The sequence below is a fragment of the Haliotis asinina genome, chromosome 5 (genome assembly GCF_037392515.1).
Source record: "Haliotis asinina isolate JCU_RB_2024 chromosome 5, JCU_Hal_asi_v2, whole genome shotgun sequence".
In the NCBI taxonomy this organism is placed as follows: domain Eukaryota; kingdom Metazoa; phylum Mollusca; class Gastropoda; order Lepetellida; family Haliotidae; genus Haliotis; species Haliotis asinina.
The window spans coordinates 75,376,637-75,402,182 of record NC_090284.1 but is presented as its reverse complement, the minus strand read 5'-3'; the positions used below and the strand labels follow the sequence as shown (position 1 = coordinate 75,402,182).

General features: G+C 39.9%; 1 pseudogene; it reads right to left on the bottom strand.

Moving 5' to 3' along the window:
- Window positions 1-2,012: 2,012 nt before the first annotated feature.
- LOC137284032 (uncharacterized) lies at window positions 2,013-25,546 on the bottom strand (annotated as a pseudogene).

Genomic DNA, 25,546 nt, shown 5'->3' with positions numbered 1-25,546 from the left:
AAGAATATGGCAAGTTCCACGTACCTAGTCTGTCTCGTATAAGTATTAAAAGTATGCCTACCACGTGCACATTTGCTTAAAGTCTGCCTACCGCGTGTACAAGTATCAAAAGTGTGGCTACTGTTTCAATACACATACTCGCATGCTCATGAATAAAGATAAAGAGGATTGAAAGCTGCGCGTGATTGGCATTGACGTTGATGATACCAGAGAATCGGTGATTTTGATCAGTGGAAAAAAGACAGCGTTTACCTAAATGAATTTACTCTGTCAGGGTAGATTTATTAAGTATCTCGCATGCTGTTTGAATATCAACCGTCCCTTATTTGCACATGCGATTGCCAGCACCGGATCATGCTAAGAGGATGTTGTCGCTAAAGCCCAAAGTAGAAAATGTGTGACCGACCTTTGATATGCTACCGCTGAAATCTTCTGTTCATTGTCTTTGCAGATGTATACAGTATATGTTTAAGCCTCCGTTTGCGTATGTCCGTGCTTGCAAAACGTTGTTTGTTGTTTGAGAATATCTTAAGTCCTTACGTACAAAGAAAGCCCGCAAGACCAACATAAACACTCACTACGCGTTCAATTATCTATTTAGAGAAATAGAGTTTGTGTACTGTTTGTGATGAACGACGAAAGTAGACGATATTTTCACTCGCATTCAATGGGGTGAAAACCATGTGTAAGCCGTGTTACTGGGTTGTACCTTGATCTGATACATCTTTATACAATAGGTAGCCAGTCAGAGAACTGACGTAAAACTATATGTCTGTTAATTAAATACTACTGTGTGCAGATACTGAATGCTCCTACACAGCATCAAGGCATCGGCCACCAGATGGTACGATCTCTGGCCGTTTCTTGACAAACCCACAATCATCGAAACTAGCATTCGTTATTTCTGAACACGCTGCATATATTTGTAAAGTTGATGTAAGTATTCGGAGTGTGTTTTTTTAAATAATGTTGAATCTGTGTGCAGATAATGCTGCCCTTTCTAGTACTGACCCCAGTCTTGCAACTAACGATCATACAGACGATGTGCCAACTGACCAGGTGCGCAAGAATTGTAAGCCTTGCATCACCTAGATGAAAATGACTACGGTTGTTGTCGTCATGTAAAGCAAACAGTGTACGGAATTTCAGTGTCTGAAGGCAAAGTCTTCTTTTGCAGAGGGGTTGGTGGAAAGCCTTGCGGTTAACCCCCTGGATGCCACGTAGAAATAACCCCTGCGTTATCGCTGTGCCGAGTTTATCTGAGCGTGGCACTGTAAAACCTGCACACATTAGTCTAAATTGTACGTCAAATAGCAACAGTGTTACCCACTATGTTCACAGTCCACACTGTAAATACTTTATATTATTTGACTTGAAAATGTGATTTTTAGAGAATTTTCCACGTCTGCCATTTTTTGTGCATGACGCATCGGGTTAATCGATGTCTCGTTAAATCTTAAATTTAAAGTAATAAACGAAACTTCTTTGAGAAGACAGTTTAATTCACAACTACCATGTTGAAAATGAAATATCTAGCGAAAATGAAGCCAGCGTTAAAATTTGTGAGACGCCATTTTTCGCAAAAACTGGTTACACTGCAATGTTTTCCCATAGTTGTGGTGTCGGAAAACAGTTAAGAACGAAAAAAAAACTGTTCGTGCTATATTAATGCAATCTTACACCTAAAATCTGTAGATAACTGCCATCGTTCCCATATGAATTTTGACGTAAAACATACACTGTAATATAAGCATTGACGTGTTTCAAGAAAGAAGAAAATGAATCAACAATTCAAAATATACAGTAGGCAGTGCAGGGTATTTGTCAGTGCAGTGAACCTAAATTATTCGCGGCTATTTTTTCACGTTAATTTTCAAAAACCTTCTGTGATAAAATTCTGAAAGAAACATGCACCATGAGCATTTTTTCTTTTACTTCCCAGCCACCCAAAAGCATTTAATATGGTTGCTGTAAAGTCGTTCGCTCAAAACATTTCTACCGTGCGATGGCGGTCACTTCGACGAAATTGTCTTTATTTGGTCCCGCAGCTTAAAATTCTGTTCGACAGCAGCTGAGAAGGTAACTGCCAGACCCTTGGATAAATGTGAATGATTTGGCTTGGTAATACATGGAATCTGAAATACCGTCACAATTTGTACATCATGAACGCAGTGACCTCAACGTACTAGACGTTATATGCTAGCTAGGTCATGTTTTCCGTCCCGTTCGGTTGCTGTCATGCTGTAAGTAAGGCATACATGGCAATGTCAGTGTATTACCTGTTATACATGCAGTCAATTGGATTTCATAGAGATGTTTTATTACGTGAATGTTGGAAATTTGGCCGAAATGAAGATCTGAGTCTGAACCGTGTGAAGCTTTCCGTAGATATGTCTATTTCAATCCATGGCGGTAATGTGACCTGTGTATATCCATGTCACACTGTATTGACATGGTGACATAATTTGAGCGGAAAACGGCAATTTAAATGATTGTTTTGCCATGCAAACGTGTTAATGTTAGACGATTTAGGTGTAAATTACAAGAGTTAAAAAAATACGCGTATGAAAATAGTTCGCCACGAATATTAGATGTCTTCTCTGAAGTCCGCGTCTGCTCCTGACATTTGCCGCTCAAATTGTTTTTGGTTACAATTAAGTTTTTCCAACTTCAAAAGTGAACTTTATCGAGGAACGCAATTCTGAAACTGATGAAAACCAATAACTTTCACTGAGTGTTTTCTTTAAAATAAATCCCAATGATTAATGATTTACCAAAACTTCACCTTTGTTACCCTTGGAAGCAATGTGTATTACCACATATGTACTATGGGAACAGTTCTATGGCAACAAAAACCTATTTCATATTTCATAATTGGTATAGGTTTCTGCTACATTGGTTAGAAAATTCTTTTCATCCTTGTCAGAGGTTACAAATGCTCGTATCTTAGACACTCTGTGAAATAGGACTGAAATTCTGTTAATACTCATTAAGCCAATATCTATTTTAAAAGCACAATCTCCTTCCACGCATTTAGTAAATGATTCAGCCTCATTACTTCCAAATCATTATCATTCAGCTTATGGTTTTGCAATGAGTATGTATAGCCACCCAAACTGTATGTATTCCTACTATTCCTGTATGCAAATTATGTCCTATTCTTGTCCACACTGGTAACATAAAGCATACATGAATGATATGATAATTTTGAATACTTGATATTGTAGACTTGTTGTGCTTCATAAAGGTATGTGTTTCATTTATGACATGTACTTATGGTAGTTGCATTACAGATAGATTAAATTACAGATATTCACAACATTTCATTACAGTGAAGAGGGGCATGTGGAAGTCCAGACGAGGGGTCGTTCCACCATGAGCTATCAAGAACGTCTGATAAGCCTTAACTGTAAAGTAAAGAGAAGAAACGTGGTGTAATTATATGGAACAATCACCAGAAAACCCCATTCTTGAAGAACCACTATAATCAAAATATACGGTAATTTGTACTAATTAATATTAAATTACTCCATACTTTAGAAAGTGAGACATCAGGAAGTACACTTTGATAGCAATAATGATATTAAACGATCGATAACTATATCTAGTTGCTGATTTCCAATCACTACACCATGATATCAATGAGTCATGATTATGAGTTCCAATGGAAAACAACTCCTTACCTGATGCCGTGAGAAGAAAGTTGATTAAGATTTTCTTCCACAGTTTCACGGAGCGTAGTTGGGGATTATAAAGTGCAATGAGTTGATCCCCAAGGTCAGCTCCCCCCATGAAGGTGTTGTAGAGTGTCGTACGACTGGGGGGGGGGGGGAGAGTTACAGACCTGCCCCGTGAGTTCAGCCCATCTTCCATTCTGTAAACGAAACATTACATGTTAAGCATTCAATAATCATGGTATTAAATTTCATATCTTCAACACATAATTAAGATATTTCACTCTCATAAATCTGTATCGTGACATTATGTGTTTGAAAGATGAGAGCCCAAAGTAAACGAAATCATAATGTCTAATCTACCAATCAGGACACACACAAATTTTAAAAATCAAAACAAAACTATTAACCTTGGGCTACCCATGCTAGATAAAATTGTGAAGAACTTCCTGTCTGAAAAGAGCACTGTCAGCAGTGGACCCTGTCTGTCACAAATGTCGAGCCCCTTTGTGGTCTTTTCCAAACAAAAGAGCTCAACATTCCCTTCCTTCGGATGCAATATCAGGTTCATATTATCGTTAGGATTCATTTAATCATTTACTAAAATGGGATTAATGGATTTACTGATTACATCTAGATAGCATTTCATACCATTCATCCTGGAAATGTGTGTATTTAACCAGGCTAATTTGAAATAGTTTACGGGTGAGTGTTTGCGAAGGATCCATTCGCAAGATCAAGGACTGGCCTGACCCTGTGGAGGGGCTCATGACATGGCTGCCCTCGGGGCACTGCAAGAGAATTGTCGCTGCAGCGGAGGAACCGTATGATGATTTGGCATCGGTTCCTCGACATGGTTTGACCGAATGATGGTGTTGCTGTCAACCTGTCTTGTCCCCCTCACACCAGTGTTATCCAATGAGTGGCTTCCTGACGACACCCATGCCCAACAAGAGTCCCAAGAAATGTCCGCATTTCCTCCCAGTCAACGGGTCTCCATGCCCGAGCACTGCTCTGCGGCGATAAGGTGCCGCCCTGCAGGTACTGTTTGCCCTGCATACCTGTTTGTCTTCCTGACCAGCAGATCGAACAAATCAACACCCTCATGCCTTCCTCCAAGTTGCTGGTCAAAGTATTCAATAGGATGGGCTTCATCACCTGAAAAATATATCATTGTCTGTATCTATACATGTACATGTATAAGTTTTGCACTCAAACACTGATCACATCTTCACATTTCGCCAGTTAATTCCCAGTCAATATGCAATAGATATTTGGACAAAACTTTCTGAATGGATTGAAGCTTACATAGAAATTTAATATCATTTAAGTAAAGAACACATATTATTTGGATGTAAAGGTAAACATAAAATCCTCTTCATGTAATGATAATAAAAATCAAATATATTCAGCCAAAAGTGTCTTCAATATTGGGAGTTATGAAAGTCTATGCTGAAGTCAAGATTTGACATAATTGACTTTGTCAACATCATAAATGGTCCGTGCATGGCAAAAAAACAGTACCTGAATACAAAGTTCTAGATATTTATGAAATGATTCAGTTTCAGTAGGATTACCTTTATAAACCAATTTCACATGCCTATCAGTACCTTGAAATAAATGACTTGATCAGACAGAAGGGAGCAATTAATCCTGCTAACCATATTTCAACTGTTTACTTTTCACTAACTGAAGGAATTTCATTATACAGTCAACAATGTAAACATAGATTTTGAAGTTTCAGTCAATGTTCTCTTTAATAGAATCGGCACCATTGACACCACTGACACCTGCAGAGCCGCACTTTTATAATCTACTCCATACTTACAGAGCAATTATTCCCAATCTGCTCCTATGACTGAGGGGTGCAAACTGGCATATACCAAACATAAATCTTGATAATTGTAAGGGTTTAATGTGTAAGACTGATCTTGAAGATGAACTGCATTTTATACTATGTTCCATCATAAAATGTAATTAGTAACTTAGATTATTGTATATTAGTATTATTATGAAACTGTATTGCTATAAAGATCCATCAGTTACAAAACTACATGTATATAAAGCTGGTGTATTCAGAATCTAATTAATTAGTATGCAATATATGTACATTCTCCTTTCAGTCCCTCCTGGATTCCGTGGCAAAGTTTTCAGAATTCCGCGACAACGTTAAGCAAATGCTGCACTCTGCACTCTTTCAATATTCTGCAAAACATTCTGCGGTTACAACACTTAGAAAAAACAACAAAAACATTATACAGACCTTCATGTTTTAATTCTCAAGCTCAAACGCAGATATAAAGTTAAGTCGACAGTACACATCACGTCTTGAGTTTGATGACAAAGCACCCACACCATTTTCTGTGCTTGAGAATTAAACACTCGCTGAAAGTTATTTTTCTCCTCTCGATGCAGACGACCTACTTCCGGTGTCTTGCAATCAACAATTTTATACCTAAAAGAAATGATAAATAATTTCAATTTACAAATTGATCGATTTTTGAGAAAGTAATTGCAGTGTCAAATTCATCAAATATGAGTAGAAAGATGGTTGAAAATTGCTGTATAAATTTAGTATCTTTAATCATGATTATTTTGAAAATGTTATCACAATAAATATGTCAGTCCTTTTTACGTGTAACCAATCCTACGTTTGACATTAACTCCACTTTTCGTTTCGGCTGAGTCAGTTTTCACACAGTTTTTAAAATAAGCAAATTCCGCGGCACAAAAGTGGCAAATTCGGCACGGATTCTGCACGAAAATGTGTTTTCCGCGGACCAGACGTTTTTCTGCATGGCAAGGTAAATTCCACGAGTTTTTTCTGCAACCGCGGGACTGTCCTTTAGTAGTCCATTGTCACCATCTTTTCAGAAACAAACCTGTAGCCACACTTTGGTCGAATTCACATAGTATGTGTGTTATTTTTATGTTAGGGTGGTCTCTTTTTTCCCCCAATATCTTACTTACCAATATTGCTGTAACCTTTACTGGTGAAAGTAATATTGTTTTTACTTTTTGTGTATTAGATCTATCTGCATCCTGAACCTTTACACTAATGTCGGTTTTTTTACATTTACTATGTATATTGAATAATATTTCAGGCACAATCTCCTTGTTACTGTGTGAATAGTGCTGCACTATATGACAAGTAAGTGTTGACCACCTGTGTACATCTTGAAATTTTCAAGATACATTTACTGGTATCATTTTCCTTTCAGTTCAGGCTCAACTAAACATTCAATAACGAATGTACTGTTTCTGCATCATCGATATTTTTATGGTATAATATATGTCAAATTAATATTGCAAATCAGTCACAATACTCATTCTACTTCACCACTTCATTTGGTACTGTCTGACAGTAATCATTTCAGGTTAGTCTACCGAAGTTGAAAAATAAAGATAACTTTACTTACCTCACCTTTCTTCAACCTCTTCTACATTGGAGTTAAACTTTGAGTCTGAATCGAGCGAATCGACAGATATGTCCGACTCAAAGTCCGACTCCCCCAAATCACTACCGCTGCAGCCATGATCACGGATGATTTGTTGTCGTCTGCCACATTGGGCTATTTTTATATTCATGAATATTCATACTCTCGGCGGGAAGGCACCTTTTTATATATTTCCTTAAGTATTATTCATCGCGCTGATTGCTTACTCAAAACAAGCATTTACTATTCTAACTTCAGCCGTGCCTTTAATTGCATTTCTTTTGTCTACTTTTCAACGTCAGCGATTGACACCTGGAAGTTTATTGTTTTGACTCGGCCACTGGTAACCCTTGTGACGAGGCAAGTCAAAGGTCACGGTATTTTGTTCCAGACAAACATTCGCAAATGAACCGCTCCCATGCTATAGCCGATATGGGAAAACGATATGGTGGAAGCTACAGAGAGTCGATAGAAACAGATACACATATATTCTTAAAAATAAAAAGTAGGACTTTAAGTAACACCTGAGTACTTATTAAATACTTACAGCCACTTAGAAGTGTAATTGTTTGGCAATGGAACAAAACAAACCCCCAAAACACAATATGTTAAGCTTGTAATAGTCAGTGGCTCAACAACTGTGCGACAGCCTACGATGTATGCATCATCATGGAAAAAAATATTTACTCAATGCAAAATCAGGCACAAAGCTGGAGATGAAATGATAAAAAAGGTATGACATAATCGTAATCATTAATTTATTGGTATTTATTGCATATAAGCCTGCAATATCGTTACCAGTGGCTACTTTTTAAGATCTTTTCAGAAAATTATACATCTTAACAATACAGAAATTTTACTAACACACGATCCTTCCGAAGACATACAATACACAGCCCTCGTTAGAGGTTGTCACAGGCAATCTTTCCTGCATTTCCGTGGTCAGCTGAGGACCATTGGTGCAGTTTTCTCGTGGAAAGTAGTGTTAGCGACTTCTTTAACTTCGATCGCCATTTTATGTGAACTCCCGACGAAGAAGATCGGTACCTTTTCTGTGTTTTCACTAAATATTATATTTTACAGAACATAATGGAATATCTGAGTATACACAACATTATGAAAAGTGACAGCGTTCCACAAAGATCTTTTTAAAATATGTCAATGGGTATGCATTACTGTATGAATGCTTTTACATATACGTTGAGTGGCGAAGTGGAAAACGATGCTTTGCATGAAAACACTGAAGAAAAACAACACGCACACTGCTACATCGATATACAAGCCTTAGGTATTAGTTGGTTCCAGAAGCTTATTCGTACATTGAACCGTTGATATTTTGGTCAGGGTTTCAACTGTATCACAATATTATTTTTTCAATTAAATGGTGCTATATGCTCTAACTCCCAAAATATTGCAATGGCGTCAAGTTTGATCGTTAGTGAAGGCGAGGTGATTTTGACTACGTCGATATGAAATTTGTACGTACGGTAGAGATATATCAGTGATGCATACCTGTTGGAAAATGACTCTACGTTCAAATGTGACATGTATTGGATTTGGGGTTGTCTATTTTTGGAGTAATTTCATTTCCCTTCCCACCTTGTTACCAAAGGACATATGTGTCCCTCTGGCACATCAGCTGCGTTTTGTGTAGGGACATATATGTCCCTGTGGCATCCAGGGGGTTAGAGCTCGTCATGCCGAAGACCCAGGTTCGATTTCCCATATCGGTAAATGTGTGAAGCCCATTTCTATTGTCTCCGCCGGGATATTGCTGGAATACTGCTAAAAGCGGTGTAAACCCAAACCAAACTCATTCGCTCTCATGAATAGTTCGTGGGTAAACGTCAGAAAGTGATCGTGGTAAGCAATAGCCATATGGCGACGGTCTGTGAACTGACGTGTCTGGACCAGTCAAAGCTCCACTGGAAGCTTACTTCGAACTTTGCCTTGGTGTCTTCAGGACAAGCACACGGTGCTGGCGAACTGTTCTTCCGCGGACATACATATGCATTTTACATTTCAACAGTGTTTCCAATACCTCAATTTGCCAGTTGGCCACCAGGGCCTGCTGCCACCTGCAAGCTTTAAAATCTCTAGGCCTTGAATGAAATATGCAGGCCCAATATCAATAAAAACAAACCAGACCACGCTGTACGCAGGTTCACACATTTCTACAAAATGAGTGATGATATGATATATGTGTGTGGTGTGATATACATGGTATGATATGATGTGATGTAATGTGGGAAGTTATATATATTGGTGTGACTATGTTTTTCCTTTCTATGATACTGTGTACTATGTTGTTGTATACTATGGATATGTGGCCCTCAATAAAGACTGGGTCATATATAACGCAAAATCAGTTAGCGATGCCTGTGGCGCAGCATCCTCGATATCTCCAGGGTATACGTTCCGATAAGTCTCCACTATACCATGGACGCATCTACGGATCAGCCCGATAATTTTATTACCTCCCTTTTCTGGCTCCGCATTCTCACAGCAGCCAATCAGCTAGGCCGCCGTTATAACCGAGCTTGCCAGTGTCACCAAAGGAAGTGGTCGCAACTGCGAAGGTTTGCTCGCAGTGCGACTCAGATTTTAGGGAAATCATACAAGCAAACTGACAGGTCCGAAACTTTAAATCAACATATGCAAGAACTCCTTCTACCTCTTCCAGAGAACCTCTGCATGGTTTCTGTTGCCAGCTTTAAACGGTTAGATAATTGGAGAAACGAATGTGAGTTGTGACCCAATTGCTCACCTTCTTCCCAGCGAAGACACCTGATTGGATAACAAGACAGCCAAGGGAGGTAATAAATTTATCTGGCAGGGCCGTAGTTGCATCCAGGGTATAGTGGAGACATATCGGAACGTATACCCTGGAGATATCGAGGATGAGCTATTTTTTATTTGTTAAAGACTGTGATTACACGATGCCATTTAGAAAGTGGTCAAATGCAACATATGTCATATTTGGGATTTCAATTTCTTAGTTCGAATCCCGGATGGGACTCAACCGAAAAAAGTACTAGAATTTGTACTTTACTAAGAAAGTGAAATCCCAAATATGACATATGTTGTTAAAGACTGGTGTTGACATTCTTATAAACAAAGCGTTGAAATACCAGGAAGGGAAAGTGTCAGTTATCGTGACACGATGGATCATGGATGATTCTCGAACGTTAAAAAAGAAAAATGAAGGGAAAGATTCCGGTTGACGAAAAAGGACAGAAAAAGTTGTGATGTTTGAAACTGCCGGCCTGATACAATAACAACAGACGCTGGGCTTCTGGGCCGGCGATTATTTCGAACGCTACTTTCCAACTGCTCTATTGAGCCAAGTTGAGCGAGTGCGCACATGGCATTGCTTTCCTTCGTCAGATGACAGCAGTACATGTGAAAGTTTGCTAAACGTTTCCCCATAGTGATCAGCGGTGTATTGTCCTTCCGTCGATTATCGACGCTACTCTTCACGGTACACACTTTGTGTTCGAACATATCTGAAATTTACGTTTCTACGACAAGGAAACAGCGACACCCATAACGGGACGAGACCATATTGCCCTCCGCTGCAGAATTATGCACCGTCAGTAAGATCCATGCTAAGACGAAATGGCAACAGAAATAGACCTTATTCTTACAAGGACATCGCTCCTTTCTGTAACTATGGAAAAACATCCAGAAGCAGTCGCAGAGAAGACGTTCTTTTCACCAGACTTCGTCTTGGGCATATCTAAATATTCTTAATAACGATGTGTCTGCAAAACTCATTATATACTGCATTGCCCAAAATATGTAAATCAACGTACGACGATGGAGAAATTTCATATCTCTCTCTATATCCATATATATATTTATATATCAGTATTATGAATGCATAGAAGCTACTAGTAGTTATATTTCTAAATGTTGGTTAGTATGCACCCAGTGAGGCAATATTGGGTGAGTGTGGTGGACTACACGGTATACATCACGTAAGGCAATCCTGGGTGAGTGTGGTGGACTACACGGTATGCATCACGTAAGGCAATCCTGGGTGAGTGTGGTGGACTACACGGTATGCATCACGTAAGGCAATCCTGGGTGAGTGTGGTGGACTACAAGGTATGCATCACGTAAGGCAATCCTGGGTGAGTGTGGTGGACTACACGGTATGCATCACGTAAGGCAATCCTGGGTGAGTGTGGTGGACTACAAGGTATGCATCACGTAAGGCAATCCTGGGTGAGTGTGGTGGACTACACGGTATGCATCACGTAAGGCAATCCTGGGTGAGTGTGGTGGACTACAAGGTATGCATCACGTAAGGCAATCCTGGGTGAGTGTGGTGGACTACACGGTATGCATCACGTAAGGCAATCCTGGGTGAGTGTGGTGGGCTACAAGGTATGCATCACGTAAGGCAATCCTGGGTGAGTGTGGTGGACTACAAGGTATGCATCACGTAAGTCAATCCTGGGTGAGTGTGGTGGACTACACGGTGCACTACGCTGGTTTTTCATATGTTTTGATAAGACCTTGAGCCACAAATCTATTGAGAAAAAGTGTACACATGGAAACAATCCTGTATGCACTATGTATGTGTGTTCTGATCTAGGCATTCTCAAAGATGAGAACCATAATTGTTTGCATGTGAAAGTGAGTGAGTTTAATTTTACGCCGCAATCATCATTATTGCAGCTATATATGGCGGCGGTCTGTAAACAATGGACTCTGGACTAGACATTCCAATGGTCAACGGCATGAGCATCGATCTGCGCAAATTGGGAGCCTATGAAATGTGCCCACCAAGTCAGCAAGCCTGGCCACCTAAAACCTATTCTAACCCGGACATTCACGGGTCTACATGTGAAGGGTATGCGGATCTCTTAATACCAAAATATCCAAACCATAACGTCTGTGGCAAATTTTCTTGAAACGTGTGTCCCTTATGTACCTATGTTCTCCGAATCATGTGTCCCTTATGTACCTATGTTCTCTCAATCATGTGTCCCTTATGTACCTATGTTCTCTCAATCATGTGTCCCTTATGTACCTATGTTCTCTCAATCATGTGTCCCTTATGTACCTATGTTCTCCGAATCATGTGTCCCTTATGTACCTATGTTCTCTCAATCATGTGTCCCTTATGTACCTATGTTCTCTCAATCATGTGTCCCTTATGTACCTATGTTCTCTCAATCATGTGTCCCTTATGTACCTATGTTCTCTCAATCATGTGTCCCTTATGTACCTATGTTCTCTCAATCATGTGTCCCTTATGTACCTATGTTCTCTCAATCATGTGTCCCTTATGTACCTATGTTCTCTCAATCATGTGTTACGGCTATGTCGTCACAGTCAATTGTACTTTTACCCACATTGCCAAAATACGGAATAAATTAATTGAACTGAATTGTGTCAAGTGGTGCCTCTGTTTCAATGGATTCCAAATGATAGCAGTGGGCACGAAGAAACTATTAAACACACATAGTTGTTTCAACTGGAGTGTTTTCCTCCTCGCAATCGCTTCCATCCAATTTTGGCCGGTTGGCCGGCCCAACAACATAAATGATATTGTTACCATTCAGGCGTTGAACATTATACCTTCTGAATCACAAGCACAAGGGGATGGCTGCGTATTTTTAAGAGCCTTTGACGGGAACCAGATCAAGCTTAAATAAGCAAATAACAAGCGTGCCTTTGAACAACAGTACATGAGTAGATGGGAGCAAGGAACGCGAAAGTGAGAGAAATGCGAACTTGGTCGATGTTAGTACCTGGCATTTTGCGGTATATGGATATTTTCATCATAACTGAGCATGTTAGTACCACTTGACGTCAAACCCATCAGTCAACTTATGGGATCAAACAATTACAATGAAATGAAGAAACAACTGTGTCCAAAATGGCCTGAACTTTTTGCCTAAGGTTACAAAACGTTATATATAGCTAAACACATATAGACAATCGAGGTTTACAATGCTGACCTGAAACGCAGCAACTGACATTTTAGTACTCATACTTCATCGGTGGAATTACGATTATTTGTGCAAAACACGTAGAAACAGACAAAACTGACGTGGGGTTGTAACCTTGGCAAGAACAGGTAATCGTTTCTCTGTTAACTTAATTATGTCCACCTTGATGTTCAGCATTCACCGGCCAATCTTATGGTTAGTGGACACACAAAACATATTGTGCGTCATGGATGCTGTGCTGGAAATCACGTGAAACTATATACTCCAATAGTGGTATTGGCACTTACATGCCACTCAATTTCTCATTTATGCGCATTTAGCATGCAAAATAAATCACTTTTGATTAATAGACATGACATCACAAGTAACTGAGAGGATATTAGTATGACAAATTATGCGTAACTTACACGCTTAAAATGTATGCCGTAAACAGCGTAGATGCTTAAAACAAAGATTTTAGAACAGATTAAATTCTAAGCCAAATCTCACATTTCCGGACATTTCGGTTGCGAGAGAGATTAATGGACATGACATCTAAGCACGTATTATCACATTTCAAAGCGGCATGACAGAATATACATATGCACTCATGTTAGCTATGTTGTTAGCAGGGTAGATACCCATTGTTTTAGTACACATTCAGTTCATCTGTATCAACTTAACCAATCACTGAACACCTACGTGTTTTCTTCTTTCATTTGTTGATAAGTACGTACCTCGCGACTGAAATGCTTGGAAATAGGAATTGGGATTTGAATGTAAAAACAGGTCACAGTTTTCCAACAACTGAAGTAGATCACCACAGAAGGGACCATGAGGACTCATATACTACAATTATAAAGTGGAGAATGTGAATTTACTTTGAATGTTTTGGGACTTGCGTACCCTCTCTGAACAGCTTACCAGGAGCTTTATGGTAGAGACTTGGGGAACATTCCCAGCTAAACACGTCAGTAACCAAAAGGTTCAGGCACCACAAGCTGAGTCTCCACCGCAGGACTCTCTCAAATGAATGAGGTCACTTCAAACGAGAACTTAAAAAAAGAGACGACAGCGCGGATAAACACGTTTAACATGAAGTACAAACAACCGCCCTATACGCATTAAAGATGAAATCTATTTTGTTGGTCAGTTTAGGATTCTTTCGAAGTACTTGTACGCACATACATTCAGAAAGGAGTGAGTGAGTGAGTTTAGTTTTACGCCGCACTCAGCAATATTCCAGCTATATGGATGCGGTCTGTAAACATTCGAGTCTGGACCAGACAATCCAGTGATCAACAACATGAGCATCGATCTGCACAATTGGGAACCGATGACATGTCCCAACCAACTCAGCGAGCCTGACCACCCGACCCCGTTAGTCGCCTCTTACGACAAGCATAGTCGCCTTTAATGGCAAGCATGGGTTGCTGAAGGCCCATTCTACCCAGGGACCTTCACGGGTCCATTGAGAAAGGACGCTTTAATAACTTATATGTGTTTATCTGGACGAAATACATCTGCAAAATCAACCATAAACACATTTTTTACTTGAAATGATTACACCATTACGTGTATTTTGTTTTACTGACTATATGAGTTAAATCATACATTTCAACCAAAACAGAACAGCGGAAGATGTAAATGAAGACGACACAAAGAGAGGAGACTGGTATGACATCAGATGAACATACTGATGATATGAAATGACATACCTATTCGTACGTTTCTCGAGGAAGGCTGTAGTTACGCTTAACTTAAATTTAACTCCCATCCGATTTACACAGTCGAGTTCTAATTATTTCTAAATTCTCGTATTACAATTCATTAATATTTATAAAGATCAAAGTACCATAGACAATTCTTTATTGGAAATGTTGGATATAACGTTTATATTAGGTTTGCAATGGTAGATGTTATTGCTTTGTTTGAAGGAGAGATCTAAATTGCAGTACATTCCACATTCTCAATGTTATCCAGTCGATTTCACAGCTGGAAACCACCGCCAAATGGCTCGGATATTGCTGAGTGCGGCTTTCAACAACAAACCAGACAAAGTCACGTCAGCACAATAGGAAACGATCATCACCCGAAAAGTTAAACCAACACACAGCAAATGTACGAATTTACAATGGTGCTATAGAATTAAGGAGGTTTACCATGAGATGCCAGTTGCAGCAAAGTAGTTTAAACTGCATTGGTCTTCGGTTACTCATCCCAAATGTGTATATCGTTGATCATGCTCTTGATCACTGGATTGTCTGGTTCAGACTCGATTACTTACAGACCGCCGCCATAGAGCTGGACTAGTGCGGCGTGAAACAACCATCAGTCAATCAGTATGTAGCTGTTCCAGAGGATTCCAATTAGACTTTCTGAGAACTGAAAACTGTTAAAACACAATGCAATGAACTTCAACAACAAAGTCAATAAACTATGCAGGACAATGACAATATTGTTTGATAATAAATTACACTGCTATTGAACACAGTGTTCTCTGCTGTTATTTATTGATTTTGCTATCGGTACAACATTGTGGTATGTTTCGTCTCTGTTTTGCCTTTTACGTTGAAAGGATTCCGTTTGGATTTCAAAGATTCAAATGTACATTTAAGTAATAAAAACTGCCCCTCTGTACCGCAAGAATACCACTTTCAAAGAAAATAGAAGAAAATATCTGCAATTCAGTACCTTTTCAAAAGACGTTCTGCTATTTAGAGAACCTGTGAATAATGTAACAGTAGTGGGGAGACGTCGGGAAGCAGATCCTGTGGGAGGAACGTGTGTGCAGATGTCGGTTGTACACTGCTGACGTCACGGCTACCGTTACCTGGTATTGTTGACACCTGAGGTGGAGGTGTCAGCGGGAAATGAAATATCCCCCGAACACCTGCACCGGTCTACGCTGCCCAGCCTGACCATGCAGTTCCGGAATTGTTTAATTAGTTGTGAGGAATGGAGTATTTGCTGTCTCTGCTGCTGACATTGTTCTAAGGAACAGAGTCAATGTTAGGGAGATCTACCACTTCATTTACAGACTTTATGGTTACTCGAACACTTAAGTGAGTGAGTTAAAATTTAAAGTCACTTTGGCAATATTTCAGGAATATCGTGACTAAAACAACATATAGATTAAAAATAATGAAAGATAGATTATACAATCATGTCAAGAAAGGACAGTAAAGTGACTAGAACATCACAGATATACATGTAAAACTAGTAATTAATTCTAAAATATTTAGCTGTAGGGGACAACACAGTATAAAAATAGACTATAGATCGCCAACAACTGAAGGTAGATCACCATACTAGGGACCATGGGGACTTACAGTACCTTTACTACCTGCATGGACCGTAGTTGGATTTACACCATCCTTTCAGCTGCTGGCGATTGTATAAATTAAAATAACAAGAATGCTACGTTTAAAACTCCTGGTATATTTACATTGACTTTGAACGTTTAGGGACGTACGTACCCTCTCAGGAGGACAATACTTTTAGAATACTTCAACACCCTTTGAGGGTATAGCCACTAACAGCTCAAGTTCCTAATCGAAACTACCGATTGATAAAATACATCTATCTACACAACATATTATTCATAATTCAACTATTAATCAATATCCTTTAAAAACCAATAATTGAATGAGAACTAGCTGTGTTAAAAAGATCCTTAACTGTTTTAACAGTGAAATATTTGTCCGTGTACACGATCAGTACAGCTCACTGTACAATGAAGAACGAGTATTCTTTGGTTAGGTCAAGTTCGGCTTTTGGTGGACATACATAATAAAACATACTTTGAGAACCTATAACCACGAATCGCTAAATACATCACTACTTTTCAGTTGATAACGAACCATAGTGCACCAGCGTCCATAATACAACATGAAGTTAGGATATCATCTTTCCCCGAACTTTTTTGCACTTTGCCCTACCTGCCTCCTATCTGCCTGGTTGCACCGACTCGCCACCGACCACGCTTAGCTTCAGATGGGCTATCTGTTCTATGCCCTCTCGGCCTTTCATGGGGCGAGATTGTAACCATTGCTGTGATAGATGTTTATGCACGGCCCAATACAAACTGACATGTTAATGCCCACTAACCCTCATTCGATTAAGGTGTTATGAAAAACTGGTCATGTTTGATAGCTAAATGGGTATTTTTTCAGATTGTGGTTTATGTTGAGCTTCTTTACGTACATGGGAAATTATTAGATAATATCTTGGTTATCTGTGAGTCATATATTTATTGATGAGGGCAATTCACACACCCTCCCAAATCTTTATGATATGCTATGTCTGTGCAATCAGCTGTTGCCAGACCCTCGGTGTCCAGGCGGGACCTGTTTTCAGCTTTCAGTGTTACACTTCAAGTCAAATGTAAACAAGTACAATGTTCATGGTTATCTTTAGACTTGTTTACCTTTATGTATAATAAGTGGCACCATATCTATAGAAGCATGTTTTTGTGGAGCTGAAACGGGTTCACTGGGTGAAATTATCATTGAGACTCTTACTGTTGTAACAGTGTACATCAAGTCACCATACAATCAGAGGAGGCTAGTTTTCAAATTCAATTTTTCCTGTTGTATGCTTGTCTGTGTTCGTGTTTGTTCTGATGAATATCCCCTTGCTACAACGTTAAATGGATCTTGCGTTTGTTTACTGAAACGTGGTTCGTGTTTATAGCTGTCCAGAAATTGTTAAACGCCCACAGTGAATATTTAATATTGCATGTTTGCAGATGAAGGTTCGGTTTATTGGCGATTGTATCTACTCCCACTGTATCAGATAGGAAGGTAAGTTATAAACAAGTGAAACACAACCACTCACCATTTTCACTACGATGTCCGTTCGCCTGTCCGTTCAACTGTATGTTGGAAGAATGCTAGTGAGCAGGTCAGACCGAGAGAATCAGTGACAAGCCATCCTAGTTATGGGGTATTTACCTGCAGGGTTTCTGTCATCTTATGTGAGTGAGTGTCAGAGCCGCTTTATGTCAACGCTGATGTACTGCCTACGGCAAACCGCAGACAGCACTGAAATGGTTCATACTAACGCTGGCAACGGAATAGGTCAGCGTTCTCTCGTCATGTCGAAGACCCGGGTTCGATCCCCAATATGGTAGCATTGTGGTGTCCCCCGCCTCCATATTGCTGGGATATTGCTAAAGTCCACGTAAAACCTAACGCACTCACTCACTCATATGGAAGCGAGAATGGTAAGCGCGTCACCCATCACTACAATAGTGTTACTAATCACTATGCGCGTCTAAACTACATCACACAACACAATCTCCAGTACTTGCGTCTACATCCTCAGGTTACAGACTGACAGGGAGACTAGCAGGGAAGGGCATGTTGTCAGAGTAAAGTAACGGCGTGTGTGGCGTTAGTGAGGGAATAAACATGCAATGTAAATTCAAGGTATCATCATTTCCTGGTACAGACAGTGGCGTTAGTGAGGAATAAACATGCAATGTAAATTCAAGGTATCATCATTTCCTGGTACAGACAGTGGCGTTAGTGAGGAATAAACATGCAATGTAAATTCAAGGTATCATCATTTCCTGGTACAGACAGTGGCGTTAGTGAGGGAATAAACATGCAATGTAAATTCAAGGTATCATCATTTCCTGGTACAGACAGTGGCGTTAAGAGCATCAGTACCTAGTCCTGTGATCACTAAGGTTTCGTAATCACAGTTCCATGCCAAAGATTTGAGTCTTCCCAGTCTGGGAAACCATTTCGTTTGCGTCGGCCATGTCAAAAGCTATTTTTTCAGTGCAGTTCATATCAGATAAGTAGCTTTACATAACACAGTACACCGATATTGTCTCATGTCAGTCTGGAGCAGAGTCTTCAAACCACTGAATAACATTCATGTGTTTGTTCAGAAATGTAGTGTCAGTTGTATACCGCAACATGCTTGGTCTAAGCATGTTAGGCCTAGTTAACACATCTGGGATCAGATGAGAGCGTTTTATGCAATTGTGTCTATGTGACGTAGAGGCACCAATATTAAGGTGGCACCATATTAAGGTGGCACTAAAATGGATCAGTTGAAAATTATCTTGAGCAAGGATTGAAACAAGTTAAAACAGTTTAATTGTAATCTAGGTTTGAAAATAATGTACACAATATAAGTTGAAGTTATGTGGGAGTTTATTTTTCTAAATGTACAGGTGCTCACAGATCCAGACATACACGCAAGCTGATCATGGCACGAAACATTGTGCTCGCAACTGTATAGGAAACGGTTTCAATGTGTTTCTGCCCCTTAATTGATAAGGATGTGGAGAGGCTAGAATACTCCATGGTAATGGGCTCTACCGCAGAACTGCAACAACACATGAACAACTCAACGGTTCATAAGTGTTCTTATTCAAAAGATGGTACATAGCAGTTGCTCATAACATGCTCCTTAAACTGCACGCGATAGCCAGGCTTTACATTTGACAGACAAATGTGGCTCTATTCACTGCCCTCGGTGAGAAATGATCTGGTCATCTGGCAGTACTTACATAGCAGGTCAGATTTAAGTATTAGTCTTAATTAGGTATTACCCTGCCTTTTTGTTGTCAGATTGGATGATGGTTTGACTTTGGGTTGTAGACGCTGTCAGTGGAGACTGTATGAGATGTGATAGGGTGACGAAGTCTCGACGGTCCCGCCTCAGCGTCAGAAGCTGTATCTGTAGTGCGGTAGTTGAAGCCTATTGGTGGTGCTTCCAGGGACATGCCATGATAAAAATAGCGTCTGTGTTATGATATCAGTGTCATAGACAAGCACAAAGCAATACGCTCTCTGATGTTCCATGACTCCATGGTAACAACAGAAAAAGAAAAATATCAATCTAGAAGCAAAATCTTTTCGGCATGTATGCGTGCTAAAATTTGTTGGGGTCGCAAAGGTTGAAAGTTTGTTTGTTGTTTAACCCCACACACAGCCATATTCCAACTGTGTGGAGATGATCGGTAAATATACGAGTATGGACCAGACAATTCAGTGATCAGCAGCGTCGATATACGGAGTTGGGGCGTGATGACAAGTGGCGACAGGTCAGACACGTGTTGCCTTTTACGCATACGTTGCTGAAGACAAGTTCACATGTCACATGTTAAGGAAAAGATCTTAACATAAATATTATCCAGTATACCCTTACATACTTAATAACACTTGTTGGTATTTGTTGTATGGTAAACCGACAGTCAAGTGTGGTTTGCTATATTTAATGCATGTATGTGTATCATATAACCGTGTACTTGAAGGACACATCACAAACTGGTAAAGTGGTTAGAAATACAACAAGTGGAAACTTCTTTTGTCAGTCTCTAAATGCACTTATAATTTACGTTTCAATCTTTCATGTGATATTCGTGTAACCTGTGCTAGTTATTGGATAACATACGTTATGTATAGGATTCTACATTCTTTGTAAACAGTTAATCTCAGTACGTTTGTTGGATTGAGGCCTATTCGTGATTCGAACCCACATTCTCAAAGTCAGACAATTAATCGACAGCACACTAAGTTCGGAGTTGCTGGTCATGTTTCGTAGGCAGTATTGGATAACATAGCTTGTGAGACGAGGATATGGCTATTCTACCGTTAGAAGTGTGGCCAAAGCACGACGAATTTCTGGAGATGATCTTTACAGACCTCCACGTGGCCGGTTAAACTTGATGAGAAGAACTGCCATTGAAAACTTGGTCGGGTCTGTTCCGAGTGAAATCTCCAAGGTTACCCTATCGTACAGATCAACTTTGATCTGGTGGTAAAGTTTGCTGACTGTGGAGATCGCGCGTCGTCACACCCTGACAGTGTGCGCGGTTCAACAACTCGGGGTGTCTGTAGTACTACCCCAACGCAATCGACTACATAACTGCTTGTTACGAAAGTTTATGAGAAAAACAAACAGAACAACGTCAGCTTTAAAAACCGCAATCATTGTTCCAATAAATGACAGTCATGTGCATGGATCCTGAAAGCATTACGTGATGTCAGAAAAGATCCTATCTGTTGGAAACCAGACAACGATGCACATTGATGAAAAAAGGAAACCAATATCTTTTTAACCGGAATGTACCAGTTGATGTTTGGGGTTCGTGTGCACATTGACCCTCCTACAACATCGCCATCAATCACAGTGATTCGTGCACCTTTTGATATCCTGTAACCTAGATACCTAGATATCTGATTTCGGACTTTTCATTCCATCATGACTGAACATTTGCTTTTCTCTTACCTACACAGATTATCTTAGTGTATCATGCTGCTCCCATCTTAAACAGAGTATGAACTGATCCCTCTTTCTGACACACCACGACCATGCTTCTACTTCATGCTGCTGACTGAGTGACGGGTGATGACAGTCCCCATGATGTTACTCGTCATCATCTGCCCTGATGACGTCTCCCAGTGGTTGTCGAGGCAACCTGAAGGGCGTAAGCTGTCTGGCGATGATAGCGTGTTGGGGAGCAGGTAAACAACATCAGTAAATTCCTTGTCTGTGTGATAAGAGAATATTGACCTGCTTCTATGACACGGTATGTTATATCCAGAGTCCCCGATAGGCATGCAACTGCATGACGGAGCTGGTTAATATCACTGAACAAAGTAATGCCTGGGTGAGTTTAATAATATTTCAATTTCTCCACGGCCTGAGAACTTGATGTAGGCGTGTTTGATGTTTTCTAGCTTGTATATTGTAGAAACCATACGCAAAACTAGGTATATTTCAGAGAGCCAGAAGAAGGACAAAGCTGGGTTTTGACCCAGAATCAAATCGCAACTGAAATATTCACTCCAGCGACTACCTAAATACATTGGCCCGACAAAAAAAAAAACTGTAACATTACGTCCAAATGTTATTCATGTATATGTGTGGAGACCCCTTGAGTTTTGGAGCAATGTTTATGATCCACTACAGGAGTGAGTGAGTGAGTTTAGTTTTACGCCGCTCTCAGCAATATTCCAGCTATATGGCGCCGGTCTGTAAATAATCGAGTCTGGACCAGGCAATCCAGTGATCAACAACATGACCATCGATCTGCATAACTGGGAACCGATGACCTGTGTCAACCAACTCAGCCAGCCTGACCACCCGATCCCGTTAGTCGCCTCGTTGGTCGTGAGAGTGATTACATGAAAGCATACGCGTTCCCTTATTTCCTTTCAGGTTTCGTCACAAGCTGTTACAAAGCTTGTGAAGATACCTTGAGTAATAATAAAGGAACGCTTATCATTTCATGTGATGCCTTATTTCTGCCGTCAGTACATAACCATACCGGCGAGTATGACCTCTACAGCCAGTGATAAACGTGTTCCAAGTAGTTCAAATGTTCTGTATAGTTAACTAGTGCATGAAATCATTTGGGACTGAATCTGGAACAATAAAGTTAAAGCCTATACAGCAGAAGGATTATCGTACACATTACTGACCCAATAAATTCTGGTATTATAACCACATATGGTAGCTGGCGTTTGTTGGGTAGTTCCACCGGGAGACGTGTATCACGGAAACTTAACATAGTGAACACTCATGACAGTGTAACACATGTGCTACAGCCTTACATGAACTCTTAAACGAGCCTTAATGACTTTTTAATTTGTTTGTGGCAAGGAGCTTCCGACGTGTTGCACTTCACCTCAGTAATGTTATGTTTAATCTTTCACAACAGTTATTGATTGTGTTATTTACAATGCCTTTAAAAGGCAGTTGTGTACCCTACATGGACCATATTGTATGTTGGAATGCCGTATTTGTTGCAAGGAGAAACAAGTCTATGAATGTGTGTTACCTGGATGTGTCGCTGTCATTTTCTGATCTTGAAAACGTTTCAGAGCTTGATGCAGACTAATGATATCACTACGTGCTTGTTTCTTCCATGTGAGGCTCTGAACGAATCAATCATTTCCAAGTAGATACCTCTCAGAAGGAACGACTCCTGCACTAACGATTACCGCTCGTGTGAAGCATTACTTCAGGCAACATATGCTTCAACAATTGGGAAACAAGGATAGATTGCTGAGGCATGTCTGTCTGTTCTCTGTAATTTGTCATGGAACAATGCCTCTTTCCGGTTCTAATCCGAGACGTGTTATTTAGAGCACAGCATGCATGGTAAATGATGAAACGATGCAACGTGGCAGTCTTGGTGAGCAGGAGATCTTCACCTCCGCAGATGGGACATGCACAACACTGACGTCATCGGCTCTTTAATCTTACATAATTGGCATCAATGGAATATTAGAGTCTCTCCATCACAGATATCAATCAATACTTATTGCTGACTGTGTGGCTCGGGCGTTCCTGTGGAAGTGTTGGCTCCCTGGGTCCCATATACATGTGATACGCAGTCCAGCGTTCAAAGCAGCTGTGTCGCATATCTTTCATAAGTCCGTTCCTCCCGCATGCCGACTGTGAGTCTTAAAACAGTGACTCTATTTATGACAGGTTTAACGATATATGAAACAGGGCACTTCGGTATTTACAACCAGATCCTTGTCCTGGACAGAGTGCACACAAACTCTAGTAGGTAAAGCCAGCAAGGCACTTTTCTCTTTGAAGGCATTATTTGATAGATATCCTAACATGCCTGTAAAGTTAATGTTCAAATTATTTGATAGCAAAATTAAACCAGTGTTATTATACGGTTCTGAAATCTGGGGATTTCAGGAAAGGAAATCGATCGAAATATTTCATCCAAATTTCTGTAAATATGTTGTTGGCGTTGGAAAACATGTCTCCGGTAATGGTATTTTAGCAGAATGTGGAGATAAAATATTTATGTGGATTACTACCAAAGATGCATCATGTATTGGTGTAAATTGTTAAGGATGTCTGAGGAACGTTACCCCAAACAGTGTTATTTGCTTATGAAGAAATTAGATTCAGCTGGTCGAGTGACTTGGGTGACATCGGTTAAATATATTTTAAACGCTCATGGCTTCGGATATGTATGGTATAGTCAGGATGTTGGCGATATTCCCCATTTCATTTCCCTTTTTAGGTAAAGACTTCTTGATTGTGATAAGCAAAATATTCTCGGGAATATCAGAAAATCTGTCCATTTAAGGTACCTTAAAGAAGTTAAGTCATTGTTAAATACTGAATATTATGTCTCTTCCATCAATCAAACAGTTATTAGAAGAAATGTATGTTTGCTCAGACTACATGCATTTCCTTTGAGATGTAATATTCGAGATAATAATTTTGATAACATATATAAAATGTGTGACAGTGGCTCGAAAGAAGATGAAATCCACTTCATGTTTGAATGCAAAGCATATGATTTTATTAGAGATAGGTATTTTCCATTTTCTAGAATGGATAGCATACAGACAAAATATTTTCGTTTCATAAGTAGCACTTGTATCCACACACTTTCTAACGGTTCTTTATATATTAAAGACGCCCTTACTTTTAGAAATTCCATTTCATCCTCTGCTGCAAGTTAACTAATTCCGTCTATGTAATTTGCAACTCTTTCAGTTGTAGATTGTATTCCTTATTGTACATGGGCCAACGGCCTGCAAAACCGAAACAAAGAAACTATAAACCAGATCCCGCTAACTTTCTATGAGGATTATCTTTGAGGATCCACATGAAATAAGGACAACACAGTTGAGGGCGTCACTTACTCGGATCGATGCCTATAGCGAAACCATCCACAGTTTATTCATCACTGGTATCACATGTATTTGATATCCAACATCCCCCACAATCACCCCCTGTCCATCAGTCATCAATGATGATGGACGATAGTACAAACGTAATTGATGTTTTTCATTTGAGGGCATGCAAGCTGATGATAAAAACTAACGATTCTCTGGCGTTGAAGTTTGGATAATTGCTCAATTAATTTCGAGTTTGGTTATTTACACAATTGGGTTGGTTGTTGTCTAACGGTTGTTGTCTCAACTGTATTCCACCTACACTGAGTCAAAAAGGAAACTTCACAAAATGTAATTTTAAGAATAATGAATATTTTTTTCTTTCATGATGCATCTATGTATCTGGAATGGGATCCCTATCTTTCGACTCTAGAAAAACGTGAGCAAAACCCACTCAAACCCATCCATTTGTCGTGCAAATGACGTTGGTGCCAAATCATCGCATCGAAGTTTTCTTTATGTGCAAGTGTTTGTATTGACCTCAAGAATTGAAAAATCACTTTTAAACCACACTTCTAACGGTACGTTATATGCCACGATTGTCAAATGTGTCGTTGACATGTTGCAAGCGGGGAGATTATTGACGTCGCAAGAGCAATGGGATGCAGCCGTCGCAGTGTGTATGACGTGCGAGGTCGTCTACAACAAACTGGCATCACTCCTGACCGCCCAAGGTCGGGTCGTCCACGTGTGACGTCACGATGAGAAGACGGTCAAATCGTCATACGTCACTTACGTGACAGATTTCTGCTGGCTACATGAACCAGGGCCGAGATGTTTAAAGGCCGACTGTCCTCACAGACCAT